Genomic DNA, 16,775 nt, shown 5'->3' with positions numbered 1-16,775 from the left:
GAGAGTGGGGGCTACTCTTCGTTGCGGTGCACGGGCTTCTCATTGCAGTGGCTTCCCTCGTTGTGGAGCATGGGCTCTAGGCGTGCGGGCTTCAGTAGTTGCGGAATGTGGGCTCAGTAGTTGTGGCTCATGGGCTCTAGAGCGCAGGCTCAGTAGTTGTGGCGCACAGGCTTAGCTGCTCCGTGGCATGTGGGATCTTCCCGGACCAGGGCTCAAACCCGTGTCCCCTGCATTGGCAGGCGGGTTCTCAACCACTGCGCCACCAGGGAAGCCCTGATGATTCATTCTTGGTTGGCCATGTGATCCAGGCTTGTCTGACCAGTGCCATTTCCTGAGACAATTTCAATTGAAGCACGAGGAAGCTCTTTTCTCTCTGGCCATGAAGCTTGGAGAATATATTTTTAGTATTGCCAGTGGCCATGGATTGAACTTGTGGGAACAGAGGGCCTGAGAGAATGAAACCAACTATAAGGAGCAGAGCTGGTAGACTCTGGGAGGGGACAGTCAGTAGGTGGCGGGAAGAGAAAGAAAACCTGATGACGTTCCATTCTCTGGATCCAGGTGTTTCTGAAGGCTTTCTCATGGTTTGGTGGTGTGAGTCTTTACCAAAACTTTTTTCTCAGGTCAGTTTGATTTTCTCTCTGTTTTTTGCAGTCAAAAGAACACTGACTGAGCAAGTCAATGGGATACAAACCCAGACCTGGCTGACCCTGGAGCCCTGAGCTTTCTTCCCAATCCTCCTCATAGAGAAACACAGCTAATAGTTTGAATTTTTCTTACCAACTTCTTCTCTTTTTTAAACGACTAAACCAATATTATAGTATATGTGAATATTTATATATATATTTATTTTTTTAATTGAAGTGTGGTGAATGTACAATATTATATGTTACAGGTGTACAATATAGTGAATCACAATTTTTAAAGGTTTTACCTCATTTTTAGGTATTATAAAATATTGGCTATATTCCCTGTGTTGTACAATATATCCATGTAGCTTATTTTATACGTAACAGTTTGTACCTCTTAATCCCCTACCCCTATCTTGCTCCCCCTCACCCCCCACTGGTAACCACTAGTTTTGTTCTCTCTGTCTGTGAGTCTGTTTCTTTTTTGTTATATTCACTAGTTTGTTGTATTTTTTAGATTCCACATATAAGTGATACTGTACAGTGTTTGCCTTTCTCTGTCTGACTTATTTCACTTAGCATAATACCCTTCAAGTCCATCCATGTTGTTGCAAATGGCAAAATTTCATTCTTTGTAATAGCTGAGTAATATTCCATTGTATATATATACCACATATTCGTTATCCATTCATCTGTTGGATAAACACTTAGGTTGCTTCCCTATCTTGGCAATTGTAAATAAAGCTACTATGAACATTGGGGTGCATTAGTGTTTTTGTTTTTTTCGGATATATCCCCAGGAGTAGAATTGCTGGGTCATGTGGTGGTTCCATTTTTAGTTTTTTGAGAAACCTCCATACTGGTTTTCCACAGTGGCTGCACCAATTTACATTCCCACCAAGAGTACGAGGATTCCCTTTTCTCCACATCCTCACCAAAATTTGTTATTTGTGTTCTTTTTGATGATAGCTATTCTGAGAGGTGTAAGGTGATATCTCATTGTGGTTTTGATTTGTATTTCCCTGGTGATTAGCAATGTTGAGTCTTTTTATGTGCCTGTTGGTCATCTGCATGTCCTCTTGGGACAAATGTCTATTTAGGTCTTCTGCCCATTTTTTAATCAGGTTTTTTTTTTTCTTTGATGTTAAGTTGTACGAGCTGTTTATGTATTTTGGATATTAACCCCTTATCGGTCATATTATTTGCAAATATTTTCTCCCATTCAGTAGGTTGTCTGTTGGTTTTGTCGATGTTTTCTTTTGCTGTGCAAAAGCTTTTAAGTTTAATTAGGTCCAATTTGTTTATTTTTGCTTTTATTTCCTTTGCTTTGGGAGACAGATCCAAAAAAAATATTGCTATGATTTATGTCAAAGAGTGTTCTATGTTTTCCTCTGGCAGTTTTATGGTTTCCAGTCTTACATTTAGGTCTTTAATCCACTACGAATTTATTTTTGTATATGGTGTTAGAGAATGTTCTAATTTCATTCTTTTACATATAGCTGTCCAGTTTTCCCAGCACCACTTATTGAAGAGACTGTCTTTTCTTCATTGTAGATTCTTGCTTCCTTTGTTGTATGTGTGAGTATTTAAATGTGTGATATGTGCTGTCAAATTATCATCCAGTTTGGCTTCACTAATTTATATTTCTCTGAACACTTGTATGCTAGATATCTTCTGTTGCCCCTTCGAGTGCACAGTCTACCTTTCTCTCCCTTGTTGTGTGCTCTGGGAGGCTGACCTGGGAGTACGGGTCCCTTGGCTTCTGGCTTTTGGTAGGGCTGGGTCGACTGATGGAAGTGTTGCAGGGTGGGGCCCTGGCAGGAGGTGAGAGGGAAGGAGAATTCAGCTGAGGTACTGCTTCTCCTGGTCCTCCCTGTGGGGTTGCTGAGGGATGGCTGCCTCCCTAGACCCAAGGTCAGAGTTCTGGTAGGTGAGCCTCTCTGCTCAGCTTTGTTGCTCCAGCCTTGGGGACTGCCTTATCCCTTTTGGGTTCCCTCCACCCTGCCCACACCCTTATGAATAATCCTTTTATTAAATGCTCTTCAAATTTCCTAATTTGAGCGTGCTGTTTATTTCCTGTGTGGATTCTGGGTAATACTACTTGTATAAGAGTGGCTCTTCCTTCCACATTTCATGTCAAGATAGGGTATTACCCATGTTTTTAATCATTTCAGTCCTCATAAGGGGAAAATGGTATCTTGTTTTAATTTATATATTTTTGATTATTATTGAGTTTGAACATCTGTTCACATGTTAATTGGCTATTTGCATATTTCTCTTAATTGCTTGTTAACATTCTTTGCCCATTTTTCTTTTGGGTGATCTCCCCCCTCCCTTTTAAATTCTTATTTTGAGTGGAATATTTTTTCTATTATATTTTCCAACTGATTGTTGTTAGTATAAGTGAAAATTATTGCTTTCGTATTTTGCCATTCCTCTGAACTCTTTTGTTTTAACAGATTTTAGCTGATTCTCTTGGATTTTCCAATATCATTTGCAAAGAATGATAATGCCATATCTTCCTTTCTGATTTTTGCCTCATTTCTTTACCCTGTTTTACTACATTGGCTAGGTCCTCCAAATCACTGTTGAACAATAGCGGCAGTGGTGCGAATCTTTGTCTGATTCCTGACTCTAACCCAGAGTGTGTTTCACAGAACTCTAACACTGACGGATACCCCTTGAGGAAAGTTCAGACTCATGCGGGAAGCATTGTACGCTCTTAGAGAGTCCCAGTGCATGTGAGTGTGTTAAGGGCTCTGCGTCTTTTTGTTTTTGGTTCTCGCTTAATATAGCTCTGGTACTGAATGTTATGCAGTTCATTATCAGCTCAATAATTTGCACAGGTCCTGGAGAGCCAAAACACAAACAAAAAATTTTGTAACAATATAGTTAAACCGCTGTGGTTTTATGTAAAAATTCTGAATTATTCTAAGGCTCAATGCTTATTAGTCTAGATACGTAAGCCACTGTATTTTGTATTTAAGGGATCATATGACTCGTCCTCCACTTTGGCATGTTTTGCTCTCAAAAGAAACAATTGAGATTTAAAAAACTAACTTAAATGGAAGGACGGATATCAGGAAATCATACTGTTCTCTCTCCCTCTCTTTCTTCTCTGGGTATGTGTTTTATACACACATACACATATACACAAACAACCAAACAAATAAAAAATTCCAAGAACCAACAGACCTCAAGTTACTATTTTCTTACAATGTCCATGCTTCTTTATTGGCCCCCTACCCCTTCTCTCCAATACTTTTTCATTGTTCCTTACTCCCTCCTTTCCTTTCTTCCAATGCATGTTTAGTTATCTCCAGAAAAATCTTTCTCCATCATTGCTCTTTTTCCATTCTGATTATTAATTAAAAATTACTCTTACTGTTGTTGATGAAAATCAAGTTAATATTAAAGAACACCTGCAACAAGAGAAGGGAAAGGCACTCGTTATTAAACTTATCTTAACTGCCCAAGTAATACGTGTTGTTATGTGTTCACATGAAATTAAGCCCTGAGACAGAATTGATGACGACAACCTCCAAAGACCTTGAAAAAGCTCAGAAGTCGCCTTCAGAATTCTGATAAATGTCTCATCTACATTTGCTTTCTCTTCGAATTAAATCTGTTATTATCAGAGCATTTAAGAATAATAAACTATCTTTTATTCAATTTAACTTTCCATTTTCTTTAATTACTAGTATTGAAACAGTTTTGCTTCCTGCTATATTTCATTGTAAGTCTTTCAGCTATGCTATAAGGCTAAATTAAGCTTTTATAGATTTTTTTAGGATAAACCTAATCCCTATTTATTGCTTCTAGAGTAATATTCATCCTTAGTTTTAAAAAAACTGACATGTAAATAAAGCCTTAGAAAATAACTCACTTATAAATTGGCAATTCCTGTGTGGTGAATTAAAAAAAAAAAAAGAAACAAAACCAAAAGATGGACTCTCCTATTTTTACAGAATTTCTTTTGTTAGTTCAGTAAGGTCAAATTTTGGGAGTGTGAATCTAAATCACATTTCCAGGTTAATACAGAATTAGAGAAATTCAGTGGTACTTCAACTTAATTGCTCTCCCATCATTTTAGTCATACGTTTATTTTTCATTTTTAATAAAATTTCTTTAATTTATGAAGTTGGAATTCCAGTGTTTAAGAGAATAGATCCATGATTTTATGCTAATGGAATGGCATACTGGTTTTTGTTTTTTTGTTTTTTGTTTTTTGTTTTGACAGGGTAGGGGGTGGTGTCTGGCAAAATGCCTTTTCCGTTAAATAGATCTATAAGGAAAAAAAGTCATTATTGCTAATGAATTCAGGGATTTTACTTACTGGAAGTAGTCAAGTAGTCTGGTACAAAAATGCACATTGCATTATGAACCATAACATTGCAAGGTTTGTAATATAAGAGCTGCTAAATATATTTTGAACATCACAAAGGCTGTGTTTCTTGCCTGGAGCTTGCTCTTTGTTATACTCTGCATCTCATATTCTTATCTTTTTCATGAGGAGTAGTGAATCTCAATAAAATCTATGGATTGTGTTATGTTTAAAGGCTACTCACTGAGCCAATATTTTCACAGATAAGATCAATAATATATGTGTAAACCTTTGAAATTTAGATTGGAGAGGAAGCCGCCTAATAAAACTCTGCTACTGAATTTTATACAATATCTTACCAGCCTTTTAATTTTATATTCAGGTCCCAAAGGACCAAAAGACAAACTGAACACATCTGCAATTATCTGGATTAAACCATGATGGTTTTATGCAAAAACTCTGAATGCATTTAAGGTTTATGTATTGTGAAGGCATTGTGTAATGGTTATTCATTTCATTTCTTTGTTAAGAACCCTTGCCTAATGTTAAAATTTTGAATTACAAGTTTTACGTTTATACCTATTTAGTTGGACCATTAGTTCAAGATGCAGACTAAGGAAGCACTACAGTTGTAAAGTATGCTTCATCCAAAGATTTTTTTTTTTTTTATAGAGTTGGTTATCTAATGCTATATTTGTAAGGCCATCAGTTATCAAACCATCTAAGTGCTAAATTCCTTTTGAAGATTTCAAGAGGTATTTTAATTAAGTTTTCAAAATTGCTTTTGGATCATCTTCACAATTCTTTAGTGCTTTATTTCCATTAACAAAATAGTAATTAAAATTAAATTTTAAAGGAAATAACCACAGTAGGTCATACTTCTATTAACTTGAGGTAGATAATGAACCTGTCCTATATAAAGACTGAGCGAAATCTGCTGAGAGGCTGGGGATAGTGTATTTTAATTAAGGAAATCCTTATTTGCATCTAACAAACAGCATTGCTACTTAGAAATTTAAGATCTTAGTGATGCATATTAGTACATTACCTCAACAAATCTAATAGAGATTTAATACTTGTGTTTTAAGGAGCAATTTGTTATAAATTAAGAGCATTTGCATAGTAAATTTCAAGGATGTTATTCTTTGCAGAGTTTTCTATAATTAAGGAACACATCAAACATTAAAATTGTATAATTTTTGTAGTACTAGGAAAGCTTGCTTTATTATTAAACTGAGCCTCATTTTCAGCTGCACATAACCCTATGGAAAAGTCCATCTTTAATAAAGACATAATGAATGTACTGTCACTAAGATTTTTTTTTCCTCTTAAATCTTGAGCAAGGCTTATGTGTTTAAAGAAGGTTTTAGCATGCAAAATGCAACTCCGAAGTCATCTATTCACTTGGATGGAGAGTATTTAATCATTTAAAAAGTAGACCAAAGAGCTAACCCCAGCCACACTGCTAAATACTTATAAGCTGCCTCATATATAAATTAAGTGTTCTCTAACTGGGGCTGTGGGTAGAGTCTTTCTTTAGTCAGTTAAGTGTTTATAGTATTAATATCTACTTTAGTTATTTAGAGTAAAGAAATTAAAAAGTTCATTTTAATGAAGAATGACAACTTAATTCTCAAGTTTCTTTTTATTTTGATGGTACTACAAGATAATTTTAGCATTTGCATTTTATTGATCCAGAGAGAGTATTTTTATGAAATATAGCTTAGGATAAGGCTCAACAAACCCAGTTCACCTGTGGTCATATGGATTTTTGACTTGTGGTCAGAGTGTCACTTAGACATTTTCACCTGTGGGTGACTTAGGATATGAAGAGCTGGGCTCCTCAGAAAAGAATGAATGTATACTTTATTCAGTTTACGTTAGATTGCCGTGTATCCTTATTATCTTCTTCCATAAACTAAGTCCCCTTGCTTTTTCCAACCAAGAGGAAAGAACCAAGAGAGTGATCGCCAGCAGTATCTACAGAGTTCATGGGTTCCTCTAGCTTGTAGTAATTTTAAAGTTTCCCCTTGGCAGGGAATGCAAGTGTTTATTCAACATTCATTCAATGAATATCATGTTTCAAAGGACTAATTCAGGTTATGTGGGTGTGGGCACTGAACGACTCATGATTTTTAATTCAGCATTGCATCAGTTCTAATAAAAACTATAAAATACTTGGGTACTTAGTTTTATCATATTGGAGCCCGTACGGAAGGTGGCGTTTCAAGCTATTCTCAAAATTTAGATATTTCTATGCTATCAATATTTTTTATTATTATTATATAATCGGCTAAAAGAGTCAAATAGTTATAATGTGTTAAAACGAGTTGTATCTAAGAAATAATAGCAATGAAAGAGGATGTTTGAATTCTTCTTTTATTAGAAGGGCAGATTAAAGCTATAGAAATAGCAGACATCTGTTGTGGGTTCAAATCTCAAAATTGTAATTACTACCTGGGTGATCTGGGTTGCAAGGTTAAGTATGAGGTCCCTATTTCCTCAATGTTAAAAGAATAGATTAATTTGAAAGCTTTAGTGATTTATAGACAAAATTTATGACAACTATTCCCTCTTATTCTGTTTTCACTACCACTTGCTCATCTGTGTGGGATGGAGCACAGAGTTATACCACAGGGACTTAGGGAGGACTTGCCACATTGTCCATTATGTCAAAGAATTTACAGCCTAATGTCTTGGATGAGAACTACTTTCAGGCTGTTTTGTTGTTTAGGTTGCAATGTATTAGATGCTCAATAAAACCTGGTGTTTGAAAGCTGGTCAACTAACTTGCTGAACTGTGGATATGCAATGTCCAAATGTCCATTGCATTATGGCCAAAAGAACTAAAAATAACAGCCAACTTTATTCAGCACTTTATGTGTGCCAGGCACCAAGCCCTTCACATGTATTAACTCATTTAATTATCACTATAACCTCACAATATTGGCATTATTACCACTTCCATTTTATTTAGAAGAAAACCAAGGCATAAAGAAGGTAAGAAAATTGCCCGTGCAAGGAGGGTATAGAACAGGGAAGCTAATCTAAGCCATTGATGCCATGGCCTACACTGTTAACTTCTTTGCTATTCTGCCACTTATATTTTGTGGCCTGTCTAAGGAGAATTGGTACAAGGATATGTATGGGACTCAGATCTTTTCTTCAATGATTAATTTTTAGGTTTGAGGCAGTGCTAGTGGAGGGCACACAAGGGAAAGGGTCTGAGAGAAGAGCAGCAGCACAGAGCATAGTCCTGTCCCAGGGGCTTTGGAGTCAGACATGATTTTTCGCGTTGGCTCAGCGACTCCCTGGCGTGACCTCAGGTGAGCTGCTGAAGCGCTTTGAATTTCCTGCTCAGTAAAGTGGTGATGCTAATGTCTACATGATGGGATTGTTGTTTCATGCCACCCACAAAACAGATGCCTGTTCCAGAGCACAGGCTTTCTACACTGTAGTTATTATTACAATTTTCCCACTTATTTCACCTTAGAGAAGTATGGTATCTCAGCAGAACTCTTCTGCCCAAAGTGCTTCCACTCAGAAGTTAAGCTCTGTTCCATTTTTGTTAATCTTGGTGGCCTACAGTGTCCCTAGTTTCTATGATATGGGTTTTACAATTGTGTTTTCAAATAAATATCGCTTTCTCTGCAGGTGTATCCATTTTCCCATGTGCGAGAGTAATAAGCATCTGCATGACATTGGAGGCTCACTGCAAAAATAAAAAATATTTTTATAAGGCACTTATTTGTAGTTAATCTCTATGATAACACTTTACGGGAATTAGTGGTGGTTAAATTGATTCTGGAAAAACAGTCCTAACATAATATGTTTTCATTTGGAAAGAGGAGAGGGAGTTTCATTTTTTCATTTCAGCAAATACTTACGGAGTACTTACTATGTGCCAGGTACTGTACCTGGGTAGAGGGAATAGATTTCATTTTAAGTGATCACTGAGTGATTGATGGAGGCCGTTTGTAATGCTGTGTTAAGATGAATTGTGATCTTGAGCTGGCAGAAAAGATTGCCAGGGATTGAGAGAGGGATGACAAAATTGGACCGTGTACTTGCTGCTTAGGACGTAACTAACTACAACAACACAAGCAAAATCCACACTTGAGTCGCTGCGTTAGACACTCTCTGTATTTATAAAGTGTTTTGAATATGTTGACTCTTTTGGACTTTATTATATATGCATATAATAATGTATTATACATATATGATCATTTGGTATATTTTGTCTCACCCATAACATCATTCTATACCATCTTGGTATAACTTCAAAGAGAAGTTATTAACTATCTTCAGATATACAACAAAGACGTAGTCCCTTCCCTTTAGGAATTTACAGTTTAAAATAGACACTACTAAGACCAAAACACCCTATAAATATCAAACGGGTACCTACATTGAATAAAACATTTTGTATTTCCAGAAATGTTACTTACCTACCTTAATCAGCATGTGTGCTAGTAATTTTTGCTTCTGTTTCTGCAAAAACAGAAAGAACTAATGGTTCAGTCCTAATGGGGAACAAGAAAAGATGTCACAAAATCATACAGTTCTGTAAATGAATTTTCCCCATCCTTCTTATTATTGTTATGCTCTTATCTATGTTTGCTGCTCTAAAATATTAACCTTTAAAAAAATTCATTGCACAGTTGGTTGCAGCACTGTGATCTGCCAAATTAGAGCATTCTGAATGTTTATGTCTTTGGGAATCCCCAGCAGGTCTGCCTAAATTCCCTGAAGAGAGAGAAAAATTCAAATCATTGTTTCCCCCTTCCTGCTTTTGTTCACAGAGAGAACGGACCTGCTCATGAAAAGCAAGAGCACAGAGGTGAGGGATCAGGAAATTGTAGGACAAGGCAGCTGAGTTCTGCTTTGCGGAGCATCATCAGGAGAAGGGAGCCCTACTGTCAGTCACCATGAGGTGTCTCGGTGTCTGAGGCGGATTTGTGTGAACTGTCAGTTGAAAGCATTGACAGTGTTCCATTAGTAATGAATTATGGGAGTAATTTCATTAATTTCTTTACCTCAGTCAGTAGATGTTAGTGTAAGCTGCTCAACCAAACATCAAAAGAACCATTGCATTTTAACCTTTTAGTCTTTTACCCTGTAACCAGGAACAGCAAAGAAATAAATTAGCGTAACATTCCTTTAAAAAAAAAAAAGAAGATAAGCAGTGGACATAATTTTTCCTGTTTTTAATTTAATAACAGGTTTATGGTTTTATGCAAAACCATTCACATTACATTTGACCCTCTGGGAGCTGCCTTTTTTTTTCTGTGGGTATAATTTTGATCTTTAATAATCTGTTGTTAAATCCAGTCTGAGTTTGATTAATGAATTGTGATGAGCCAGTGCATTAATTTGCAGGTTTGGTCTAATGCCCTAAAAGGCTGCTTTGTTGTGGATGTTATTAATGCTAAACTCTTCAGGAGGAGCCATGGGATGGCAGTGTGCTCCAAATAATGGACGAGCTACTTCTTTGGGAAATCCCAATGATGGAGCTGTAGCTCTAGAAGTGACTGTGGAGCCATGTGATTGAAAGAAGAAATCCTGATTTAGCTTTATGTTCCAGAACAGGGGGCTGCAGTCTGCAAGGCGTTTCTGGATGGGATTCAGGGGAGTCTGTGAATTTAGATAGTAAAAAAATTCTGTACTTTCATTAACCTCTACTGAGATTTAACATTCTGTTCAATTATGAACATAGGCAACAGACCACAGTATTATTAATAGTAGCTGTGACTTTGTCATCAATAGAAACCACAGGTATTTTCATAACACGTTATAAGGTTGTAAGTACCTCAACACGTCATTTATGCTCCTCACTGCTTCAGAGTTAACCAGTCATTATTACGACAGCCACTCCATCTGGTTATTTACTGTGTTAGTAAAGAAGCACACATATATTACTATATCGCAAATTTTAAAATTGATAACTGTATTTTAATATAGTTGGTTTCATTTATAATCTTATTTTACACATGATTCTGAGAAGAGGTCTATGGCCACCAGACGGTTAAGAAAACCCCCCTTTTTGAGTGACTGTGTCTGTGCTGCCATCTTTCCCCCTGGTAAGTCGATCCTTCTCCTATTCCTCAGACTCTGTTGTCAGGAATAGGTCTAAGGTTCAAACATGTTACCCACATGGCCAGATGCTAGCAGTGACTGAGGTGTGCTAACATTATCAACTTCTCAGTTACTCCCCTGCTTTTCTACCCTAGACTCCTGGAAGCTGTGAACTGTTTGTCTTATTCACTGATAATGTCCCAAGCACATATGGTACTGTTTGACACACAGTAGGCACTTAGTAACTGTCTAATGAACGAATGATAGTTCAAAAGGAGATAATTTTTTGCCCCATTTGAATGAATCTGGGTTTTAAAATCTTTTTTTTTTACATGAAATAAAATCTGGTATCCACATTCTAAAGAGTTTATTGCATTATAAAAGGTATTTACAAGGCATTAGGAATGTTTATAGGAACTGATATTGACCAGTTTATTGTCCAGTAGCTCAGCTTATCAGGGAACTGTACACTCTTGTAGCTGATTTTTAAAAGGATTGTTATAATTAAACAAAGAGAACTGTTAATCTCCAAAGGCGAATATAGCTGCAGAGAGACAGGAAAATTAGATTATAGAAATAGATTAACATGTGTGTTGGGAGTATGTAGAAGTGTATGGATAGGTTTTATGTGTGTCTCTGTGTGTAAACAGACCCAGCCCAGGTGAGAGAGTCTTTAGAGCTGTAAGTTGCCTTGGAGATTATTTTTCAATTTAATTTAACAAGTATTGAAACTGAAGTGCAAAGAGGTTAAATGATCAGTGACCTCCTAATTGCTAAATCCAATAAAGCCTGCCTGGACCTTATCTTACTCGGCCACTCTATTGCATTTTGTGTAGCTCACCTTTTCCTTTTACTCGAAGCCTGTGCGTATGCTGTTTCCACCACCCAGGATGCTTTCCTTTTTGCTCCTTTCTATCCCTGCCCCCTACTCTTTCGTATTCCAGAAGAACACATCTTTTAAACCTTCCTGGTCTCCATCTCTCAAGTAGAGCTTCGTTCTAGTTCAGTGCTTATCCTTAAAAAAAAAAAAAAAATTCCAACCTTCCTAAGTAGCCTTTTTAGACACTTTAAAAACTCTCCTGGCTCTTCCCCGTGCCCACTCCCCATCCTCTGGTGTACTTTTAGTACCGTAGATAGACTACACATCTGTTTATGTATTGCAGCCTTTGGAGGGCAACAAACCATTATAATATGTAAGATATTTTCACCCCAAGAACCAATTTCACCTCCCTGGGGGTGAGATCAGCCCTGTAGAGAACGCACGCTCTCGTAGAACTTGAATGTCACCAGACTCTCCCTGTCTTCTGTGCGTTCAAACAAAGTTACACATGCCGCCAGCCTCCCGTTCTGCGAACAGAAATTCCGGTCTTTTCTATGCAGTTTCTTCCCTCCTCAAACTCCTCAGGAGTGTTTACCTGTTTTTATGAAATCAGTCTTTGTCCCGTCTTCCTGTTTCTGCCTGCAGGCGAACTGGGAACACACACACTACCTTCAAGGATGAACTGTAGAGGAACTGGCCTCCATTTTGCCCTTGGTCTTGATGGTCAAGCCTGACCAAGTGCTATTGGTGGGCAGTGAATCTCAGAACCCTCTGCTGTTGCCGCCACCCCAGCTGTCTGGTGGGTGGGGAAGATGGTGGCCATCGCTGCTCTTGCTGCTGGCTGCGGGTGCCTGTGTTTGCTGGCCTTGGCTGGGATCTCTGGTAGAGTTATTGCTCAGCCAAGTGTGTTTTTTGGTGACATAACTCTTTCAATTCCCATCTTACACAGATATGTTCTCTAGGGTACAGCTAAGATACCAGGTGAATTTGCAACTTCCTGGGTAGTCCATGGTCCCTCTGGCCTCCAAGCTTGGCTCGTGCCGTTCCATCTTCCTGAAATGCTCTTCTCCTTTTCAAGTAGATAACTTGACTCTTGGTTACAATATTACAATATCACTTCTTTCGGGAAGCTTCTCGAATTCCCCTTCAGAGTCTATGTGTGATACCCCCCCTGCACACTCCCATGGTGTCCTGGATTCCTAGAGTCATTGTATGCAGACTCTTTATTTGTCTATATATCCCATTATACTCTAAGCTCCTTACAGGTAGAAAACATAGGGTCTAGCCTAGCACAGTTCCAGTCATCTAGAAGGCACTCCATAAATGCTTATGGAACAGATAAATTTATTCTAGATACCTGCGATATAGCGGTGAACAAAATAAACAAGTCTTTGCCCTCTTGGAGGTTACATTCCAGTGGGTGAACATAGATAATAAACAAGTAAATATGTAAAATGTATAGTATGTCAATGTTGATAAGAGCTATGGAGGAAAATTAAGCAGAAAAGGGGATATAACTTGCCTAACGCGGAAGTGATTTTTTTTTCCTCTTTGAACTTGCTGTATGTTCAGTCTCTCTTATCCTAGCAGATGGCAACTCCATTCTTCTAGTTGTTTGGATCAAAACCCTGGAAGTCATCCTTCCTCTTTCTCTTACACTCCTCATTCAATCTGTTATTGTCTCCTCCTGCTAGAATGTAAGTCCCATGAAGGCAGGAATCATTGCCTATTTTGTTTACTAATTTGTCCTCGGCACTAGACCAGTACCTGCTCATACTGATACTGGATACATGTTTGGTGAATTGAACTGAAGAGGAATTGGAAGTTGTTGGTGGAGGGAATTGCAATGATAATGGTCAGGGACAAAGGTGATTTTTATGCAGAGACCTCAGTGAATGAGCTGTGTGAATCTAGGGGGAGAAACATCCAGGCAGAGGACACAGCGAGTGCAAATGCCATGGGGCAGGAATGTCCCTGGTGTGTTCTGTGAAGAGTAAAGAGGCAGTTAAGACTGGAGTAGAGTGAATCAGGGGTAGGGTGGGGGTGGGTAGAAGGTGGAGTAAGGGGATGGTAGTCCAGATCATTCAGAGATGAAGGTCATGACAATTATTTGGCTTTTATTGTGAATGAAATGAGAAGGCAGTTGGACAATTTTGTGGAGTAGTAACATGATCTGATTCAGCTTGAACAGTTCACTGTGGTGACTGAATTGACGATAGACTATAGGGAGCAAGGGCAGAAGCAGGAAGACTGATATAAAACTCTGAAATAAATCAAGAAAGAGATGCTGTTGGTTTACACAAGATTAGCAGCTGGGAGGTAGTGAGAAATGGCCAGATTTTGTATTAATTTTGAATTAAAGCCAACAGGAAATGCTGATGATCTAGATGTGAGGTGTGAGAAAAAGAGGAGCCAGGAATAATTTCTGTTTATTTTTTAAGTAAAATTTTTTTACAATATAACAGGCATGTAGAAAAATGCCCAAATCATAAATGTACAGCTTGGTGAATTTTTCACAGAGGGACAAGACTCAAGTAGTCACCTTCTCCAGTAAGACCTAGAACATTACCAGCCCCCAAGAGGCCCCTACTATGCTGCTTCTCAGTCATTTCCCCTCATTCTCATTGTAACCACTGTCACTGAGTTTTCCCACTAAGCACCGCTGAACCTGTATTCACAAGTTTTGATAGGTCATATTTTCATTATTATTTAGTTCAAAATATATTCTAATTTCCATTTTGATTTCTTCTTTAACCAATTTCCAAATATTTGGTGGATGTTCTAGTTATTTCGTTACTGATTTCTAGCTTAATTCCACTGGGGTCAGAGAATACATTAATGGTTTCAATATTTTGAAATTTTGGGGAACTTGGGGACTTGTTTTATGGCCCAGCATATAGTCAGTTTTGGTAAATGTCTTATGTCCCTTTAATACATTAGTGGCAGAATTTTATATATGTCAATTAAGACAAGTTTATTAATATATCATTTAGTATGATTATTCAGTGAGTAATTGAGAAAAGTTTATTAAAGTCTCCTACTATCATCTTGGACTTACTCTACTTTTAGTTAGGTCAATCTTTGCTTTACTTAATGAGAGAATATGAATTTAAAATAGTCATATCTTTCTGGTAGATTAAATTTTTTTTACTATTTTTTTTTGAATTTTTAAATTTTATTTTATTTTGTTATACAGCATGTTCTTATTAGTCATCAATTTTATACACATCAGTGTATACATGTCAATCCCAATCACCCAATTCATCACACCACCACCCCCACCCCCTGCCGCTTTCCCCCCTTGGTGTCCATACGTTTGTTCTCTACATCTGTCTCAACTTCTGCCCTGCAAACCGGTTCATCTGTACCATTTTTCTAGATTCCACATACATGCGTTAATATACGATATTTGTTTTTCTCTTTCTGACTTACTTCACTCTGTATGACAGTCTCTAGATGCATCCATGTCTCAACAAATGACCCAGTTTCGTTCCTTTTTATGGCTGAGTAATATTCCATTGTATATATGTACCGCAACTTCTTTATCCATTCGTCTGTCGATGGGCATTTAGGTTGCTTCCATGACCTGGCTATTGTAAATAGTGCTGCAATGAACATTGGGGTGCATGTGTCTTTTTGAATTATGGTTTTCTCTGGGTATATGCCCAGTAGTGGGATTGCTGGATCATATGGTAATTCTATTTTTAGTTCTTTAAGGAACCTCCATACTCTTCTCCATAGTGGCTGTATCAATTTACATTCCCACCAACAGTGCAAGAGGGTTCCCTTTTCTCCACACCCTCTCCAGCATTTGTTGTTTGTAGATTTTCGGATGATGCCCATTCTAACTGGTGTGAGGTGATACCTCATTGTAGTTTTGATTTGCATTTCTCTAATAATTAGTGATGTTGAGCAGCTTTTCATGTGCTTCTTGGCCATCTGTATGTCTTCTTTGGAGAAATGTCTATTTAGGTCTTCTGCCCATTTTTAGATTGGGTTGTTTGTTTTTTTCATATTGAGCTGTATGAGCTGTTTATATATTTTGGAGATTAATCCTTTGTCCATTGATTCATTTGCAAATATTTTTTCCCATTCTGAGGGTTGTCTTTTGGTCTTGTTTATGGTTTCCTTTGCTGTGCAAAAGCTTTGAAGTTTCATTAGGTCCCATTTGTTTATTTTTGTTTTTATTTCCATTACTCTAGGAGGTGGATCAAAAAAGATCTTTCTGTGATTTATGTCAAAGAGTGTTCTTCCTATGTTTTCTGCTAACAGTTTTATAGTGTCTGGTATTACATTTAGGTCTCTAATCTATTTTGAGTTTATTTTTGTATATGGTGATAGGGAGTATTCTAATTTCATTCTTTTACATGTAGCTATCCAGTTTTCCCAGCACCACTTACTGAAGAGACTGTCTTTTCTCCATTGTATATCCTTGCCTCCTTTGTCATAGATTAGTTGACCATAGGTGCGTGGGTTTATCTCTGGGCTTTCTATCTTGTTCCATTGATCTATGTTTCTGTTTTTGTGCCAGTGCCATATTGTATTGATTACTGTAGCTTTGTAGTATAGTCTGAAGTCAGGGAGTCTGATTCCTCCAGCTCCGTTTTTTTCCCGCAAGACTGCTTTGGCTATTCAGGGTCTTTTGTGTCTCCATACAAATTTTAAGATGCTTTGTTCTAGTTCTGTAAAAAATGCCATTGGTAATTTGATAGGGATTGCATTGAATCTGTAGATTGCTTTGGGTAGTATAGTCGTTTTCACAATGTTGATTCTTCCAATCCAAGAACATGGTATATCTCTCCATCTGTCAGTATCATCTTTAATTTCTTTCATCAGTGTCTTATCGTTTTCTGCATACAGGTCTTTTTTCTCCCTAGGTAGGTTTATTCCTAGGTATTTTATTCTTTTTGTTGCAGTGGTAAGTGGG

At 37.5% G+C, this 16,775-nt stretch overlaps 1 protein-coding gene across 2 annotated transcripts in view; it reads left to right on the top strand.

Annotated features, from left to right (window-relative positions):
• The window catches only part of RWDD3 (RWD domain containing 3), an 89,386-nt gene that overhangs the window by 31,547 nt on the left and 41,064 nt on the right, over window positions 1-16,775 (top strand). Inside the window, exon 5 of one of the 2 annotated variants that reach the window (XM_082478234.1) lies at window positions 655-15,939. The exons of the other annotated variant lie outside the window; for it this stretch is intronic. The gene's annotated coding sequence lies outside the window, so the exon portion shown is untranslated. Of the gene's footprint in view, window positions 1-654; window positions 15,940-16,775 lie in introns of those variants that run through there. 2 annotated transcript variants of the gene reach the window in all.

This window comes from Balaenoptera physalus (genome assembly GCF_965194825.1).
Source record: "Balaenoptera physalus genome assembly, chromosome: 1".
Classification (NCBI taxonomy): domain Eukaryota; kingdom Metazoa; phylum Chordata; class Mammalia; order Artiodactyla; family Balaenopteridae; genus Balaenoptera; species Balaenoptera physalus.
The sequence above is the reverse complement of the archived record's forward strand: the minus strand, read 5'-3'. Positions and strand labels throughout refer to the sequence as shown.